This window comes from Chelon labrosus (genome assembly GCF_963514085.1).
Source record: "Chelon labrosus genome assembly, chromosome: 14".
NCBI lineage: Eukaryota > Metazoa > Chordata > Actinopteri > Mugiliformes > Mugilidae > Chelon > Chelon labrosus.
The window spans coordinates 27,991,826-28,009,320 of NC_140347.1; the positions used below are offsets into that span (position 1 = coordinate 27,991,826).

Here is a 17,495-nt window from a genome sequence, read left to right on the forward strand (position 1 = left end):
TGCAGAAAGAGAAAGAAAGAGGTGACGGAGATTTAGAAAGTTCAAACATTTTAGCGTCTTTTATCATTCATACAATAATAAATATGTCACTGTATTAATACAAAAAATATTTATTTTTAACCTAAAGTCATGTCCAGTGTAAAATCACACAGTACAACACTAGATGGCATTCTTAGCTAATTTTAATATGCAAAAAACATAACCACTTGCATTTAGAAATTCCTTGGTTCTGAAACCATTAACATTTGTATATGGAAGCAATTGCCTGCTGATAAATTCAAAATTAAAAACTAAAGTTTGAAATAACGGTTAAACTCAACACCAATGTAAATACAAGGGAGGACAATTTAAAATCAAATGGCTAAAAGAAAGGTATGCCTAAATCTAAATGCACAACGATCTATCTGGACTCTTAGGGTGTGGTTATTGAACTTCTTACAGGTTTCAAATAGTAACCAAGGCGATATTCATAATCCTATGTGCACCACATGACTCATATTGTCAGCTAGTGTAATAGCTAGTTTCATAACTGAAGGGGCTTTATAATGGTAAAGTGACTCTGGTGAAGCCAGGGAGATGTTAGGTAATGCAACCGAGTGGCAGCTAATTGAATCTCAGTCCTGTTGCAATCAGAACCGTACTACTGCCTCTTTCTTTTTTTAAAGGACAAGGCACTAAGACTTAGAAAACATTCAGGGCTGAGCTATGGCTAATTAAGATCATTATCTTCTTCGGGTATGGATTGGTTTTAAAATACATTGCTGCACTCAGAGCTGCCAAACAATGTGCAGGGAAGAAGACGAGTTAACAGTGACAAGGAAAACGTTCCAAACTTTGAACAGGAACATCACACTACATGCTTAAAAATCATCTGGAAAAAGAAACTCAAATAAAGTTAAAGAATGATAGCAGTTTGGCTGTTTTTTTTATTTTTTTTGTCTTCTTCGACTTAAAACTCAGCTCTTTAACATGTTAACCTAACCAGTACTACAGTTAAGAGTGGTTAGTAGATATCTCAGCAGTGACTTCAGCTATCACATATTGGGTAGTAGCTGCAGGGTCTATCTGCCTGAGCTGGCAGAGTGGCCAAATAAATCCAGCACTTGATGTGAAGGCAGTCAACCGAGGACAATAGTGTAGCAAGGACAGAAATAGACTAGACAGCAGCGTTCCCCAAAACAAATTGAGAGGCCAAGGATCTAAATTCAGTTCATTCCTGAAAAGTGAGACACAAATTCACTGCAGCATAGAAAACAAAGACAGAAAATGCTTATGAGTGCTTGTCAACATAATTAGCTTTTGCATTCACTATTGGGTAAGAGATTACTGTTTAATTTGAAATGAGGTTGAGAACAGTGTACTGTAAAGAATGCATTGTCAAGTAGAATCATATTGCTCTTGGTTATTGTTTTGACTGAAATTCAAGCACTAGACAGTCTCTGTTTTGTAATTAGCACACCAGACATTCCGTTTAAACATGATAAAACATGGGAACATACATTAATACATGTGTGTATATGTAATAATGTTTGTGTTCCAGTCCCTACAGAGGGTGGTGAGGACAGCGGAGAAAATCATCGGGACTTCACTTCCTTCCATCCAGGACATTGCTAAGAGACGCTGTCTGACAAGGGCCAAAAACATCACCTCAGCCCCCTCACACCCCCAACATGGACTGTTCTTACTGCTGGCCTCTGGAAGGAGGTTTCGCAGCCTACAGAGCAGAACAGTCAGGTTCAAAAACAGTTTCATCCCATATGCCATAAGACTGCTCAACGCACTATAAACAGTACCCCCCTCCACCCACTCCCATTACCCTGCAATTAAAAACGTGCAATAATATTTATCTACATTTTAAGTTTCTTAGATATTTATATTTATTATATTCTGTATATACGTTCCTGTAAATTGTACATACCGTTTCTGTTGTACATACCGTTTCTGTTAAATATTCCTGCTGTACTATGAGCCATTGTACCGAAAGTCTAAGTCTTGTTTTCCTAGAGTGACAATCAAATTAGCCTGCAACATGAAAATGTGTTTATTTCCCCTGATCTCAAGACTTAAAGATTTACAGTTCATATATTTGCAGAAATGGGCGGCACAGTGGCGAGGTGGTTAGCACTGATGCTGATGCCTCACAGCAAGAAGGTCACCGGTTCGAATCCATGGGCCAGCTGGCCTTTCTGTGTGGAGTTTGCATGTTCTCCCTGTGTCTGTGTGTTCTCTCCGGGTACTCCGGCTTCCTCCCACCATCCAAAGACATGCTCATTAGGTTGACTGGTGATTCTAAATTGGCCGTAGGTGTGCATGTGAGTGTGAATGGTTGTCTGTCTCTGTGTGTGGCCCTGCGATGGACTGGCGACCTGTCCAGGGTGGACCCCTGCCTCTCGCCAGCTGGGATAGGCTCCAGCAGACTCCCGTGACCCTTAACAGGACTAAACGGGTATAGAAGATGAATGAATGAATGAATATTTGCAGAATTATTATCGTATATACAGTTTAATTAATTCATTATCCATATGTCTACATAAGCAAACAGGAGCACAAACTGTGAAGCTATGGATTTGTCAAGGTTTTTTGTTTTTTTCCACTGCCCACAACAAAGCTTCCATTGCTTCCGTTGCAAGTCGCATTGTTCAGTCTGTCAGTCAATTAGTTAACCTGAAAAAACAGGCAGTTTCCCCAAAGGTGGGAACAAACAAATCAAACAATGAAAAGACTTCTGCGCGCAGCAACTGTAGGTAATCACAGAGGATATGGAATAAAGTATATTTATGGTGTTAGCAGCTTGTACAAAGAGGTTGGAAGAAATCTATGAAAATGAGGTTGATAGATGCAGTAAAACATAATTTTTTGCATGCAATGTAGAGTACACATACAGTAAGTTTTTATTGGTTCTGCTGGATTTATTCTATCCTCAGTGTCTTCCCATCAAGTAGAGGCTGCTAATGCAGGAAGTGATCCAAAATAGAGAATGATCTGGCTGTGGAATGAAATGTAGGAGCAAAGAGATGGAAGTCTTTTTCAGGACAGTGGACAGAGGGGAACAAGAGACGGGGTAAAATGGACAAAAATTTTTGGGGATCAATAGCTCAGGGCTGTAAGAGGCACCATTATATCCAGAGGTAAAGGCTGGCATTCCGTGACATTTCCAGTCAGACTGGTAAATGTCAGATGGAACAAGTCAACCCCACTCCCTCACTAATGACATGCCACAGAGACCTACGCAAGCCCTTTGTCTCCATCCCCCCAGTTTCCATTAGTCTGTGTTCCACTGATACGTCTCACTGGGTTGTATGGTGCCTCCATCAGTGACAGTAATCTTCATGGCCTCCATAGCTGCCTTGCTTTGAAAAAAAAAAAAAGATGCTGCAACCATGATTGCAGCTTGAGAGGCTGAGTGAACTGCTAATGGCAGCATGCTACCATTGTCCTAATAATAGTGCTAACATGCTGAAGCTAAGCATGTATGGTGATAGTTAACCACCTTGAGCATGCCAACCTTGCTAATTTGCACTAAATATAAGAGCAAATATCTGGCCATGAACTGGAGGGTTTAAAATTAATTAACCAAAGTGAAGAGGATGTAAAATACTGTATTTTGCGGTATTTTAGAGAAATAAGCGATTATAAAGAGGTGTGTACACAAGAAGGGAGTAGTAGAGATAACAAGACACCATGGAGTGTCAATGAAGTTCGGCATTTTACAGGGAGGAGAGGTGAAATCGGCGGATATCGAGTTGAACTAACCTCAGTTTTAAAGTGACAACCAATGGCAACAACTGATGCAGTTGACCGACATAACTCACAAACTCAGTTCACCAAACAAGGTACTGTGAGGACACACCGGTATTGACCGGTGATGGCAAAAAGAGCTTTCTCTTGGTAATCCATAATTTATCAAAAATAAAAACTGTACTAGCCCTATCTCTGAACTAAAATAAACAGGGTTACTGTTGACGCGCAGGCTAACTTTGTTCACACACTAACAATATTTTGATGTTCTGCTGGTTTCACAATATCCAAGAGGGTTACCTAGGCAACCAGAGCCCAGAACGTCCACTGTCAGCAAAGCAATTTGTGGATGAGCCTTAACTCTTGACTGCTAACAGTGCTAGATGGTGGATAATTGGGATTTGTTCTCATTTTTATCATGGATATCAAATTTAATGGCCATTCGTCTGATGGTTTCAACATTTCAGAAAGGCAAATGGTTTATTTAAAAACTAGTGGTTTATTTCACAGCTCTGTTGTTCAGTTTTTTGTTGTTGTTTAACACTGTAGATGTAATTTGTTACAAGTAACAATATGGAAAAATGATTGGTTATTAATAGTTGGATTTATATTGAGTTTTTCTTCTTGGACATTTATATGTACCAAAATTACATTGTTCCGCTACCATACTAAATAGTGGAGCTGGAGAAAAAGTTATGAAGGCAAACTTTCCAGTAGTGTTTGAGATATTTCAGTTTCGGTGGACGGACCAACTGTCAGGTTGACAATATTACATGTCTCAACGTAGCTGGTCATGATATAAGGTGTGGACACCTAGTTGGATATTTCCTCATACCCTGTATCAGCAGTGCTGCTTACTCACGTGTTTTGTTTAGCATCAATGCCCTTCATTTATTTTAAACTGCCAATATGTAATAATTCACACTTCAGCACTAATATTCAAGGACATACAAGTAAGTGTGAGTTGGCATTTGCTCAGATCTGCACCTTTGCTCGTCTGCGACACACTCTGTTAGTTTATATTCTCTTAGTTTCAGCAAAAATCTTGTACAGTTAAACACTTTGGGTTTCAGGGCTGTCAGAAAAATGCGAGCTCACTTAATCACGTCTCCAACAAGCACGCAGTGCATTCCTTCACAAGAATCTCACACACATCCTGCGATTGTGATGCACACTGTTAAAACTCCCACTGAGACTTTTTTTCAGATGTAGTAACACAAATGGCTTCCGAAAAACAGACATGCACACCGGCGGGTCGGGTACACATATCCACAAACGAACGTGCTTGTCAGCACTGTAGGTAATAGGGGATTTCCTTTCTATTCCAGACACATTTGTCAGATGTACTCCCCCCCACCCCACCCCTCCACTTAGGCTGTGGTCTACTCCATGATGGTTTTCTTTCCCCCCTTTCTTTCCCTTTTAGCTCCATAACTCCTCTACAGTGCTCCTCATGAATTATTTGTGGCAAGATCATAGCGATCACTCATGGCTCATTAAGCAGCGTACGCATGGCCTAACAGCTCAACGCGGTGCCGGGGTCATGTTCCAAGCTCAGCTGTCTGCCATTGCTGTTGAGAACCAGGCAGTCATTAAACACCCCCCTCCCCACCACCACCACAACACATTACAACACCCATATACAAACAAAGTTCTGTCCACATCTTGATATAAAAACAGTATAAAAACTGTAATAACAATGCGTGAGTGAGTAGATATCTTGAGATCAGAGCACGAGCTCCAGTGAGGGACAGGTGGAATGACAAACAGGCACTGGCACTGTGGAAGACGTGGCTATGTTGTTTCTCCTTCTCCTCCAAAGTCATTGACCGATGAGTCATCCAACCACCCTTACACTAATCCCTTGAGTGGGTGGTTAGAAGGATCACACACACACACACACACACCTAGCCAAGTTTAACAGCATCTGTCTTCTAAGTCATGCTCGTGGGAAGGCTCAGCCGCTCAGACTGCATTCATATCTCGTCATGAGCTGATTCATAAGAAGATCACGAGTACTATTACGGCAGAATGAAGCAGAGCTTATGCACATCATCTCCAACAGGTGGATTCTGCCTGGACAGTGAGCATGGGGCACATACAACATACACAAGGCTTGAGGGGTTTATGGAAAAGTGTGTATGCATGTGTGTAAGGTGGAGGCAATGCCAGCTGCAATGAGTCACACCCTGAGTCACTCTGAGGGGCTGCGCATCGACTCTCAATGAGGTTTAAGCCTCCTTTACCAGGGGAGATTTGCATCTTTTCCCCTCTTTTGCTTTCTGTCTATTTTACTTCTCTGTGTCTTTCTCTCTCTTTTCATAATTCTATTTAACAACCCCTAACTCCCAAGTCAGAATTCCGTTTCTCTGTGTCTTTTTCAGTGCTGATTTTTGTGAGTGGTGGTGGAAAGTGTGTTTGGGAGGAGGCCAGCAGTTATAGCAGTCTACCTCGCCCAGTTAGATTGTATCAGCAATATTATCGATCACAAATCCAACTTCAGAGAACACCCTTTTACATGGCCCAAGGACAGAGTTTCAAAATATGGTAATTTCTGAAGCCCAATATGTGGTGTTTAGCTTGTTAAAAGTGAGGATTTGCAGATTTTCCTTGTTTTACAGGTAAGGGAAATGTCATGTTGGGGCTTTGGACTATTTATTAATAATATGAGTGTTTTGAGAGTTTTTTAGGCCATAGGAGATTGTAATGGACTTTTTTTTTGTTTGATAGAGTAACATGCTAGGATGCCAGTGTAAATTATGTGTGTTAAACTGATATCATAAGGACCCTAGACAAAACTTGCCTTTGTGCCCAGGGCATTTGAATTCAGTGTGCAGGCAGTTGTCTGATTGGGTGAGTAAAAAGTAAATGTGATGTCTTAATCTATTTTTTTCCATGTTGAAAACAGTTATTGTTGTTGTTGGCCGTCCACTAGCTGCCCATGACTCCTTGGGTTGAGTCTGTTGACTAATCACAGGCTGTCTCTTGGACTGTGTGGCTGCTCTGATCTCAAATGCACAACATAACGGAATACAAGCGATTGTCATGTTTTTAGCTTAACATGTTCCTCAAACCACATAAAACTGGCCACGTGCCATACAAAACAGGCCATAAAATCGAACTGAAACAGACAAACTGTGAAAATGCAGCCCCACAGGGCTATGTAGATGTTCATCACAAAACTTGCCTTAGTTTTGCTATGAAAAGGGGAAGAGCACCATATTTAGTTTCACGTGCTAGGACATGCATGCTGAAACAGAACTCAATTTCCGTTCAAATTTGGGGGCTTATCAGTTGAATGATGGTTGTTGATGTAATGTTTAAGTAGCATGGTGGCGTTACCATACAATGTTTTAAAATACTTAGAGTTGTTAGGTGGAGGAAAATATTGATTTATCTCATTTTTATGGGTGTACAGTGTATTTCATTATAACTGGTACATGCCACCTTCATATTTTAAGTAATTAACAACTAACATAGATTAAAGATTCCTCTTCTTGTATCCACCATCTGTGACAGTGTTCAGACTCATCATCTGTAATCTTATAATTGGTTATGAAGTGGACAAATTCCAAATTCTACACAACTGAATGCTGTTTTCAGCCCATTTAATATTTGTCACTGAGCAGTTAGTTAACACAGATTTTAGTTTTTATGTTCAGACAAGCTGTTTGGCAAGTAAACCATCTACTGCTATTACCAATTGGCTGAAAAAGCTTAATGTCAAGAACTGATATTTACTTATTTACTTGTACCTCTCCTATGTCTGCCTGGAAGCCTTCTCTAGTTTCAAATACTCCAGTACCTCCCAGTAGGTTTCTTTCTTTTTGGTGAAAATGACCAGAATTAGAAAGCAACAATCATATTGACTGTACAGAAAACACATCATTGTTCATGTGCAGCCTTTCTTTAATGCCGCATGTATAATCATATGTGACGCTGCCATGCTGATAAGACAGATTTTACTATCGCTTGGAGCACTGTTGCTTCATTGAGACATCAGCAGTTGTAACAAACAGACTAGAGGTGCTTGTTCTTTGAAGGAAAACATTATTCGTTCACCTGACCACCATGAGGTCAGCAAGACGGTTCAGATAAAGAATACCTGGCAGGGATTCAGTGTCCTGCTCAAGGACACTTCAAGAGGCCATAATCAGTCTCTTTCTGCCCTTTCCAGTGAATGAAAGTATCACACTTCTGGCAGGAGCTTAACAGTGATGTCAGTGTTGTGTTATTCATCAGTTGCCAATTTGTACAGTGCAATAGAAACTGTTATGGCAAACATTTCCGCAGCATTTTAGCTTCTATGAGAGGGAAATAAGAAAATATGACATGGAGGCATTAAAAACATTTGTTGGATTTTTACACTTTTGTTTTTTACACAGAAGCACTTTCTGTCTGAGTGTGGTTCAGTAGACTTCAGTTTTAATAGCATACCAGTGATCCTACATCAGATATGTCTTTATCCTCCTTATGGCACTGAATAGCTCTGGATGAAAGGCTGGCTCAGTTTAAATCTGAGTACTACAGGCAAGTCAGATACACTGACATACAAACACACAACGATCTGCGACCAGAGCCTTTGGGCGATTCCTACACGGAGAGCTGCTAGAATGGTGAATGGAGACTGGGTTGACATGATGCAAGCTGAAAGCGATGGGGAGCGGCAGGCTGAGATGAGAGATGCTGTGTCAACCCTGCTCCGCCTTGTCAGTTCTTAAAGTTTGTAATGGTTAAGCAGCTGTGGCATCTTGACTAAATATTATCACTGTAATTATAACGCGTCACACCTACACAACTTTTCATGTGTTATTTTTGTGTTTTATGCTGGACGTTTTGTTTTTCATATGAATTCTAATTAACTGAATTTATTCAGTAGATATTAATGCTCACTTTATCATTCAAACACTATCCAATTCTCTGTAGTGATGTAGACTGTACCAATTTCCTTTAAGCTGTTGGCACGTCTCAGTTTTGCCAGTCCACAAGATGCTACAGAATGAAGACAACAAAATAAAACAATTCAAAATAAAGGTAGTCATGTTACGTCAGTAATATGGGTGGAAATTATTCACTTTTGCAAGGTCAGACATCAGTGTGTAGATAGTGATATTGATTTTTTTTTGTGTATAGATACATCTGTGGATGCGCTGGGACACATTATCAGTGATGTTTCCTGAGATCCTCAAGTGTTTCAGGTTTCACAACATCAGACACCCTACATCAGGCCACCCAGAAGGGGCTGATCAGGCCCCGACTTGTGTCCCCGCAGCGTTGGCCCACTTTTTGGACCTTTTAATCCAAATCTCTCTGCAGCCTCTGTGGCAGACTTGATGGCTCTCCTCATCACAGCTCCTGTGATGCCAAGAAGGCTGTAGGTCTTGCACAGGGAGCGGGCAGCAAAACCTCGACATCCCACCTCTATTGGCTCACAGCGGGCTTTCCAGCCCCTGCTCTGGCATTCTTTGATGAGCTCCTGGTACTTGAGCTGCTTGCACTCATTGGCCTCTTCCATGCGGTCCTCCCAGGGTACTGTTAGAGGCCTTGCTTAGAAGAGACAGATGTCAGCACCACGTTTGGTCTCAAGGAAGTTGGTGTTACATAGTCTGCGAACTTGAGCTGCCTTCTCAAGTCAACCCGTAGTTCAAAGTCTGATGCCAAAGAGAGCAGGCTGGATGATGGTGTTGGCTGTGAACATGGCTTTTCTCCAGCCCTTACGAAGGGTATTGTCCTCTGGCTGTGGATGTGTTTGTTGTTAGCCACTGTACTGGAAATGGTCTCTGCCACTGCCTTCAGAACCTGGTCATGTCACCAGCGGTAGCAGCCTCCTCCGAGGGCTGCTGGGCAGCTGCTCGTGATGTGTTCCAGTGTGCCCCTTGCTGGACAGAGAGGACATGTTGGAAGGTCACTTTTTCCCAGACATCCAGGTTAGCTGGGCTGGGTAACACAGCACAGACAGCTTGGACCATGAACTTAATGCACTGAGGCTCTGCCTTCCAGATGTCATTTCAGGTCAGCTTCCTCTCCAGTGCGCCTTCCCACCCCGTTGATGCCCCCTGCTGCCGCATGCTCACCTTCCTGTTGGACCCCTTATCCTCAACAACTGCCCATACCTCCTCCAGGACTAGATGGGTTTTGTCCTTTCCCTGGGCCCTGTCATGCTGCGGCACCAGAGCCTTGTGTCTTAGCCGAGACTATGACAGCTCCAGCTCCTCTTGTGCTCTAAACTTCCTACTTGTCCTCCCCACAATGCCTGCTGCTGCCACTCTGGTGTCGCTGGAGTCTCAATAGACTAGTGCCTCTCTTCAGGACCACGGACCTGGATTTAGTTGGTTTAAAGCTCATCCTCGCCCAGCACATGGGTTTTTCCAGGCCCTGAAGGATCCACCTGCTGCTCTTGTGCCTCCCTGATCAGCCACTAGATGGGTGGGTAAATCCAGGAGGGCTCTATGCGTCCCTAGCTCTAGCTTCCTGTCTAGATCACTGAGGGTGATGTGCAGGAAGGTGTCTATCTCCTCCTTGGAGCAATCCAGACACCCACTGCGCTTCTGTCCGAGCAGCCACTTGGTGAAGCCAAAGGGGTCAGAGCTTTGCTTCCTGGCTGTCTCAACCCTTCGTCTCCTGTGCCATTCAGCTCTACGCAGGGTCATGAGCTTCTTCTGGATGGTATGTCGGACCTCAGCGACAGGTGGCTTATCCTCCTCAGCTGCTACTTTGAACTGCTTCACCAGCATTCACAGCTCTTTCCAAAGCTGATGGATCTTATCTGCCCTGCAGTTGTTGGTGTAAGTGGGCTTACTGGACTTGGGCTTCTCAACACCAAACCTCTCAGCACCAAAGCTTGTGATGATGGTTGTCAGGTTCTTGAGTCCTTCTGCATCTCCCTTTGCCATTGCATTAATGATTCTGGATGTATCCTCAAACTGTTGCCACAACCTGTGCTGCTTTGCCTGAGGCCATTTGATCCGATGATTCTGGACTACTCTGCTAGGAGCTAGAGTCCTGAGCACTTGGAGGTTCTGGGCTCTGTGGGTTGTCTCCAGGCCAGGCTCCTCCTGCGTCTAACCAGATGTTGGTCTTGTGCGTTGTGTTTCAGTCTCCTGTACCAGGCTTTTCATTCGTTAACTCCCCATAATATATATAAAAATAAAAAGTGTGAGAGGGAAAAGTTTTTGCATTAGCCTTCTATTTGTCATTATGAGTCAAAGATATCGAAAGCTAGCCTATGAGTCTGTTTTTATTATGGGGCTTCTTTCAACCAATACAGAGAAAAAAAATGCCTGTGTCTGCAATTGGATAGTCCTACGACCAATGAATGTACTCCAGTACCAAAATCCATCTTCATCACGTTATATGGATTAGAAACTTATACGGAAGACTCTCAGGGTAAAACATTTATTTTAGCTTAATAATGTGATGTTAGCTCGTTAGCATTCATGTAGCCATATATATCAACTCAGTTAATCAATAAAAAAATCCATTAAACTGTGTAAGTTTTGCATGTCCATCACCACTAAAACTATTGTTTTTATGATCACATATTTATGATGAACAAGCGCCTTTTTTAGGTCTCGTAGCACTAAAGCAAACGTGTTAGTTAGCTACAAGCATCTGCATTGTCACTTAATTTTACCGGTGACATAAGACATTGTTGGAATATTACTTACTTGCCAGAAATCACTCTGCCACATCTGTTTAAATGTAAAGCTACAGCCAGGAGATGGTTAGCTTGGCTTTGTACAAAGATAAAAATGCAACCAGGGTTGAAAATTTTTTATTATTTCCAAACATGGAAATGCCAAAAACAGCAGTTTCTCAAATGGCCATTATGTTATTCATAATTTACAGCATGGCTGAATTCATTCAAGTAGCCGTGATGTTGTTATGCAGGATTTGTGAGGTTTTGTCCATATATACAATCAATGAACCACCATTGGCCCACTTCTGAAATTAAAAGTGTTAGAGGACATTATGTTTTGGGCAGCCTCACTGTCATGACAAGAACACATCCTGTGCTTGGCAAAAAAAAAACATTCTCCTTTTAATGCTAAGCTAACGATCTCTGCTGCAAATATGACTAAGCAAAGCGTTTTTCTTAAAATATCATATTATTTCCACAATTACGATTCAAATGTAGAAGTGATGTTGTAGCACATGTCATATAGCAGCGTCAAAAAGCGCTCCCTTCTCTATTTTATGTGTGCAGACAGCAAACGCCGACTCCTGCCACGTATATTAGCCTCCCTCTCTGCTGTACACTCACTTTCTCTTTTCCTCTCTGCACAGCCAGTCATTTGTCACCATTAGCAACAGTCCTCAGGTACCCCAACTCATTGAGCTGTGATCATGTGACCCTGTGCGACCACTGAGATGAGAGAAACGCCCGGGTAAGAAAGGAAATGAAAGGAAAGAATATAAGGTGACTGTGTTCGACAGTAGAGGGGGAGGAAAGAGGGGAATAGAAAGGCAAGAGGAAGTGGAGCACAAAAGGCGAGATGAGGAGGGAAAGAGGGACACAAGTCACGTGATAGAGGCCTCGCTGCCTTCGAGTGGATGACAGCCAGAGATTTAGGCTGATTAGAGATAATTTGGGGTCATTCTCCAATAGTGGACTCTACCATGATACGGATAAGGATGTGCAGATTGGGTATCAGTGCTAAAGGGAAGGGCTGTTGCTTTGCCTTTGAGATACAGAAAAGCTATTGATCACTTCAGCTGAGCATTAGCGACTACCAACAGCATCGGGGCTGTGCTTTCCTGTATGCAGATAGGTAATCAAATGAAAGGCAGGCTTAATTAAATAATTGATTTAATCGAACAGCTAAAATTCAAACTACATAATGCAGCTCTGACCAATATTATCAAACAGAGGATACACACAGATGGAGATTATATACACCACATATGCAATCAGCCTAACCTTACAATTCTACTAAGCCATCCTACGGCAATGCTTACAACTGTATGTGTATATATACATATATATATATATATATATATATATATATATACATATATATATATATATATAAATATATAAACTAATCAGCCACAACATTATGGCCACTGACAGGAGAAGTGAATAACATTGACCATCGTGTGACAATACAATGTTCTGCTGGGAAACTTTTGGACCTGGCATTCATGTGGATGTTACTTAGACATGTAGCACCCACTTAGAGCAGACCAGGCAACCCCCACCCCATAGCAATTACACTCCTTGATGACAGCAGCCATCCCCAGCAAAAACGGTTTAGGAGCAACTCAAAAAACATGAAGAACAGCACAAGGTGCTGACCTGGCCTCCAAATTCACTAGACCCCAAACTGATCAAGTATCTGTGGGATGATCCACAGAGGCCCCTCCCCTCAACCCATAGGACCCAAAGGCCCCCACTAACAACATTCTGTTGCCAGACACCACAGGACACCCTCAGAAGGCCCATGTCCATTCTCTGATGAGCCTGATTGGGTGGGTATATATACACAGTTGAAACCAGATGTTTACATACACTGTGTTAAAAGACACATAAACCCTTTTTCCTCATCTGGTTTCAACTGTATATATGTATACTGTAGGATGTGATAAATGAGGTGGAGAAAGAGTCTCACGTTGACAACGCAACGGCGTGTCGTTTATTCATCCTAACTATATTAATTCCAAACCAACAAAGCGTTGCCCATAACAACAACAAACCAGCAGCGTGTTCTTAAAGAGACAGCGTCCCTAAAACACGGAACGAGGTGAATTGTGTCCATAGTGTCCACTACATACGTCCCCCCAGAATTCACCAGAACAGAGAAACAACAAAGGTCAATGAGTAGGTGGGCGAATGATCCGCCCGCTACGGCTCCTTCGCACCGGAATGTGGGTTGAGGCACCCAGGCGTGGTGTTCCGGAGGCCTTGTGATTGGAGGGAGGGAGGTGGGGTCGGGACTTGGGCCGAGCCGGAGGGCGCCCCCGTAGTGGAGGCTGGGCGAGCCTCACCGGCCTGTCCAAATCCAGATGAGCCGGCTTGAGGCGGTCCACAGAAATGTGCTCCGCCTTACCACCCATGTCCACCGCAAAATGTTTTTCCCCCGTCTCCAAAACGCGGAACGGCCCGTCGTAGGGAGGCTGCAGCGGTCCCCGGTGTGCGTCCTGACGGATGAAAACGTAGTCCGCTGACTGCAGACGGGAGGGAGTGTAGGATTGCGGGAGGCCGTGGCGCGAAGTGGGTACAGGCGCAAAAAGTCTAGCCGTATCATGGAGCACAGTTCGCTGATGGGCAGCGGACCAGGGAACTGTGGTGTCGGCAATGAAATCCCCTGGAACCCGCAGTGGCTGGCCGTACACTAGCTCTGCTGATGAGGACTGGAGGTCCTCCTTAGGGGCAGTCCTAAGGCCCAGCATCACCCAAGGGAGCCTGTCCACCCAGCCACTGTCCTTGAGGCTGGCCCGAAGGGAGGCCTTCATAGCACGATGAAAGCGCTCACACAGTCCATTAGCCTGGGGGTGATATGCGGTGGTGCGGTGGAGCTTTACACCCAAGTTGTTCGCAACGGCGTTCCAGAGCTCCGAGGTGAACTGTGAGCCTCGGTCAGAAGAAAGGTCAGATGGGGTGCCAAACCGGGCGACCCAGGACCCGACGAACGCCCGAGCCACCTCAGCAGTAGTCGTTGCTGTCAGTGGGACCGCCTCCGGCCATCGAGTGGTCCTATCCACCATGGTGAGGAGGTAAGTGAAACCGAGAGAAGAGGGAAGGGGGCCCACCAGGTCCACGTTGACATGATCGAATCTCCGCTCTGGCACAGGGAAATGTGCCAGGGGTGCTTTGGTGTGGCGATGAATTTTGAAACGCTGACACTCCACACAAGAGTCTGCCCAGTCCCGCACATCTTTCTTGAGCCCATGCCAGACAAACTTAGCTGCCACCAACCTTTGAGATGGCTTCCGACCTGGGTGAGAAAGACCATGAACAGCCTCAAAAACCCGTCGTTTCCATGCCGTGGGAACGATGGGCCGCGGCTGTCCGGTGGAGACGTCGCAAAGCAGCATGGCGCCACCGTCACCAAAAGCAACCTCCCTTAACTGCAGTCCAGTGGCAGCAGTCCTGAGTGACTGTACCTCCGGGTCAGTGGACTGATCAGCTGCCATGTGGGTGTAGTCAAGCCCAAGGTGGGCGGCCCCCACGATGGCGCGAGAGAGGCAGTCCGCGACGAGGTTGGCTTTCCCTGCGACGTGCTGTATGTCCGTGGTAAACTCAGAGATGTAAGAGAGATGTCGCTGTTGGCGGGCAGACCATGGCTCAGACACCTTAGCCATGGCAAACGTTAGAGGCTTGTGATCGACGAAAGCTGTGAACTGTCGGCCCTCCAGCAGCGAACGGAAGTGTCGAATGGCAAGGTAAAGTGCCAGCAACTCACGGTCAAAGGTGCTGTATTTACATTCACTGGGGCGTAGCTGGCGGCTAAAGAAAGCAAGCGGTTGCCAGGCACCGTCCACCCACTGCTCGTGCACAGCGCCAACCGCAAAGTCCGAAGCGTCTGTGGTGATGGCAATTGGCGAGTCAGGTGATGGGTGTGCCAGCATCGTCGCTTTGGCCAAAGCAGACTTAGCGTCTGTGAATGCCGCTTCTCTCTCCGAGGACCAATCCACTATGTGTTTAGCCGCTTTCCCCTTCAAGGCCCCGTGCAGGGGGCGCATGAGAGCAGCAGCTGTGGGAATGAATCGGTGGTAGAAGTTCACCATTCCCAGGAACTCCTGCAGGGACCTTACTGTGACCGGCCGTGGGAAATCCAAGACAGCCTCAACCTTAGACGGGAGTGGCATGGCCCCGTCCTTGGTGACTCGATGTCCCAGGAAGTCTATGGTGGTCAATCCAAACTGGCACTTAGCTGGATTGATGATCAGGCCATGCAGGCTGAGACGCCCGAAAAGGAGCCGCAGGTGGGATAGGTGTTCGGCTTTGGAGGCACTGGCCACGAGGATGTCGTCCAGGTACACAAACAGGAAAGGCAGGTCACGCAGCGTAGAGTCCATGAGGCGCTGGAAGGATTGGGCGGCGTTCTTAAGGCCGAAAGGCATCCTCAGGAACTCGAACAGGCCAAAAGGGGTGATCACCGCCGTTTTCGGGACATCCTGCGGGTGGACAGGAACTTGGTGGTATCCACGGACGAGGTCTATCTTAGAAAAGACAACCTTACCCGCCAGGTGCGCTGAAAAATCCTGGATGTGAGGCACTGGATAGCGATCTGGCGTTGTAGCGTCGTTGAGACGGCGATAATCGCCGCAGGGTCGCCACCCACCGGCGGGCTTGGGAACCATGTGGAGGGGTGAAGCCCATGGGCTGCTAGAGCGGCGGATGATGCCGAGGCGTTCCATGCCATCGAATTCAGCCCTGGCAATGGCGAGCTTGGCTGGATCCAGTCGCCTCGCGCGGGCGTAGACAGGCGGGCCAGTGGTGGCGATGTGGTGCTCCACCCCGTGCTTGGCGGCAGGTGATGAGAAGGTGGGCTGTGTGAGCACAGGAAACTCTGCGAGCAGGCGATGAAACTCGTCAGCCGGCGAGCGCACGCTGGAGAGTCGAATGGGGTCCACCCCGCTAAGAGTGCAGGTATATGAACAAAAGGTGGTGGCATCAATTAAGCGACGGTTTTTGACATCCACCAGTAGTCCGTAAGCACATAGAAAATCAGCTCCCAGAAGGGGGATGGCCACTTTGGCTGTGATAAAGTCCCAGCTAAACCGCTGGCCGCCGAAACACAGTTCAACATGACGAAGGCCATAAGTGCGTATGGGGCTGCCATTAGCAGCTTCCAGGGGGGGGCCAAGACCGTCGGCCAGGATGTCTAGTCTCGATGCAGGCAGAATGCTCCTCTGCGCGCCGGTGTCACACAAAAAACGGCGCCCGGAGGCGGAGTCCTGGATGAACAGCAGCCTGCCGGTGCGGCCGACGCTCAAGGCCACTACTGAGCGCCGGCCCTGGCGTTTCCCGTCCCCCTGAAGCTGCACGGCGATCGGCACTGCTTTGCTCTGGATCCAAATTTAGCGTGGTAAAAACACAGGCCGCTGTCAGAACGCTCCCGGTGAGAAACCGCCGTCACTGCAGCGAGCGCTGCATCACCAGGGAGTGGGGCGGCGGCGTGCGAAGCGTGTGCCGGTGCAGTCGTGGCGGCGTAGGCAGCATTGAGCGCAGCAGCAGTCATGTCATAGTTTTGACCAGCCAAGAAAAACCTGTCAGCCTCCTCAGCCAGCGCACGGCAGTCAGTGATGGTGGTGTTGGCCAACGCAGCACGGACTTGAGAAGGGAGTTGTCGCAAAAAAAGCTGGACGAAGAGGAAATCCGGTGTGTGTTCTCCAAACAGACCCAACATCCTGTCCATAAGCTCAGAGGGTTTGCTGTCACCCAAGCCTCGCAGAGAAAATAGCCGGCTAGCTCTCTCAGCATCAGAGAGTTCAAATGTCTTTAACAGGTGAGCCTTGAGTGCTGTATACTTATCCACTGCGGGGGGGTTTTTTAGGAGGCTAACCACTCTTGTCGCTGTTGAGCTGCTGAGGGCTGACACGACGTAGTAGTATTTAGTTGTGTCCGCGGTGATGTCCCGCAGAGCAAACTGCGCCTCGGTCTGAGCGAACCAGGCTGAAGCCGACGACTCCCAGAACTCTGGAAGTTTTAACGTAACAGCGTTCGTTGACATAGTTGGTCTTTATGTCACTGGAATGCGTCCAGTAGATAAACGTCGGGGTCACCAATGTAGGATGTGATAAATGAGGTG

General features: G+C 45.8%; 1 protein-coding gene across 1 annotated transcript in view; it reads right to left on the reverse strand.

Moving 5' to 3' along the window:
* xkr6b (XK, Kell blood group complex subunit-related family, member 6b) overlaps positions 1-17,495 on the reverse strand; it is a gene marked incomplete at both ends in the record, with an annotated part of 60,536 nt that overhangs the window by 1,900 nt on the left and 41,141 nt on the right. The window lies entirely within an intron of this gene.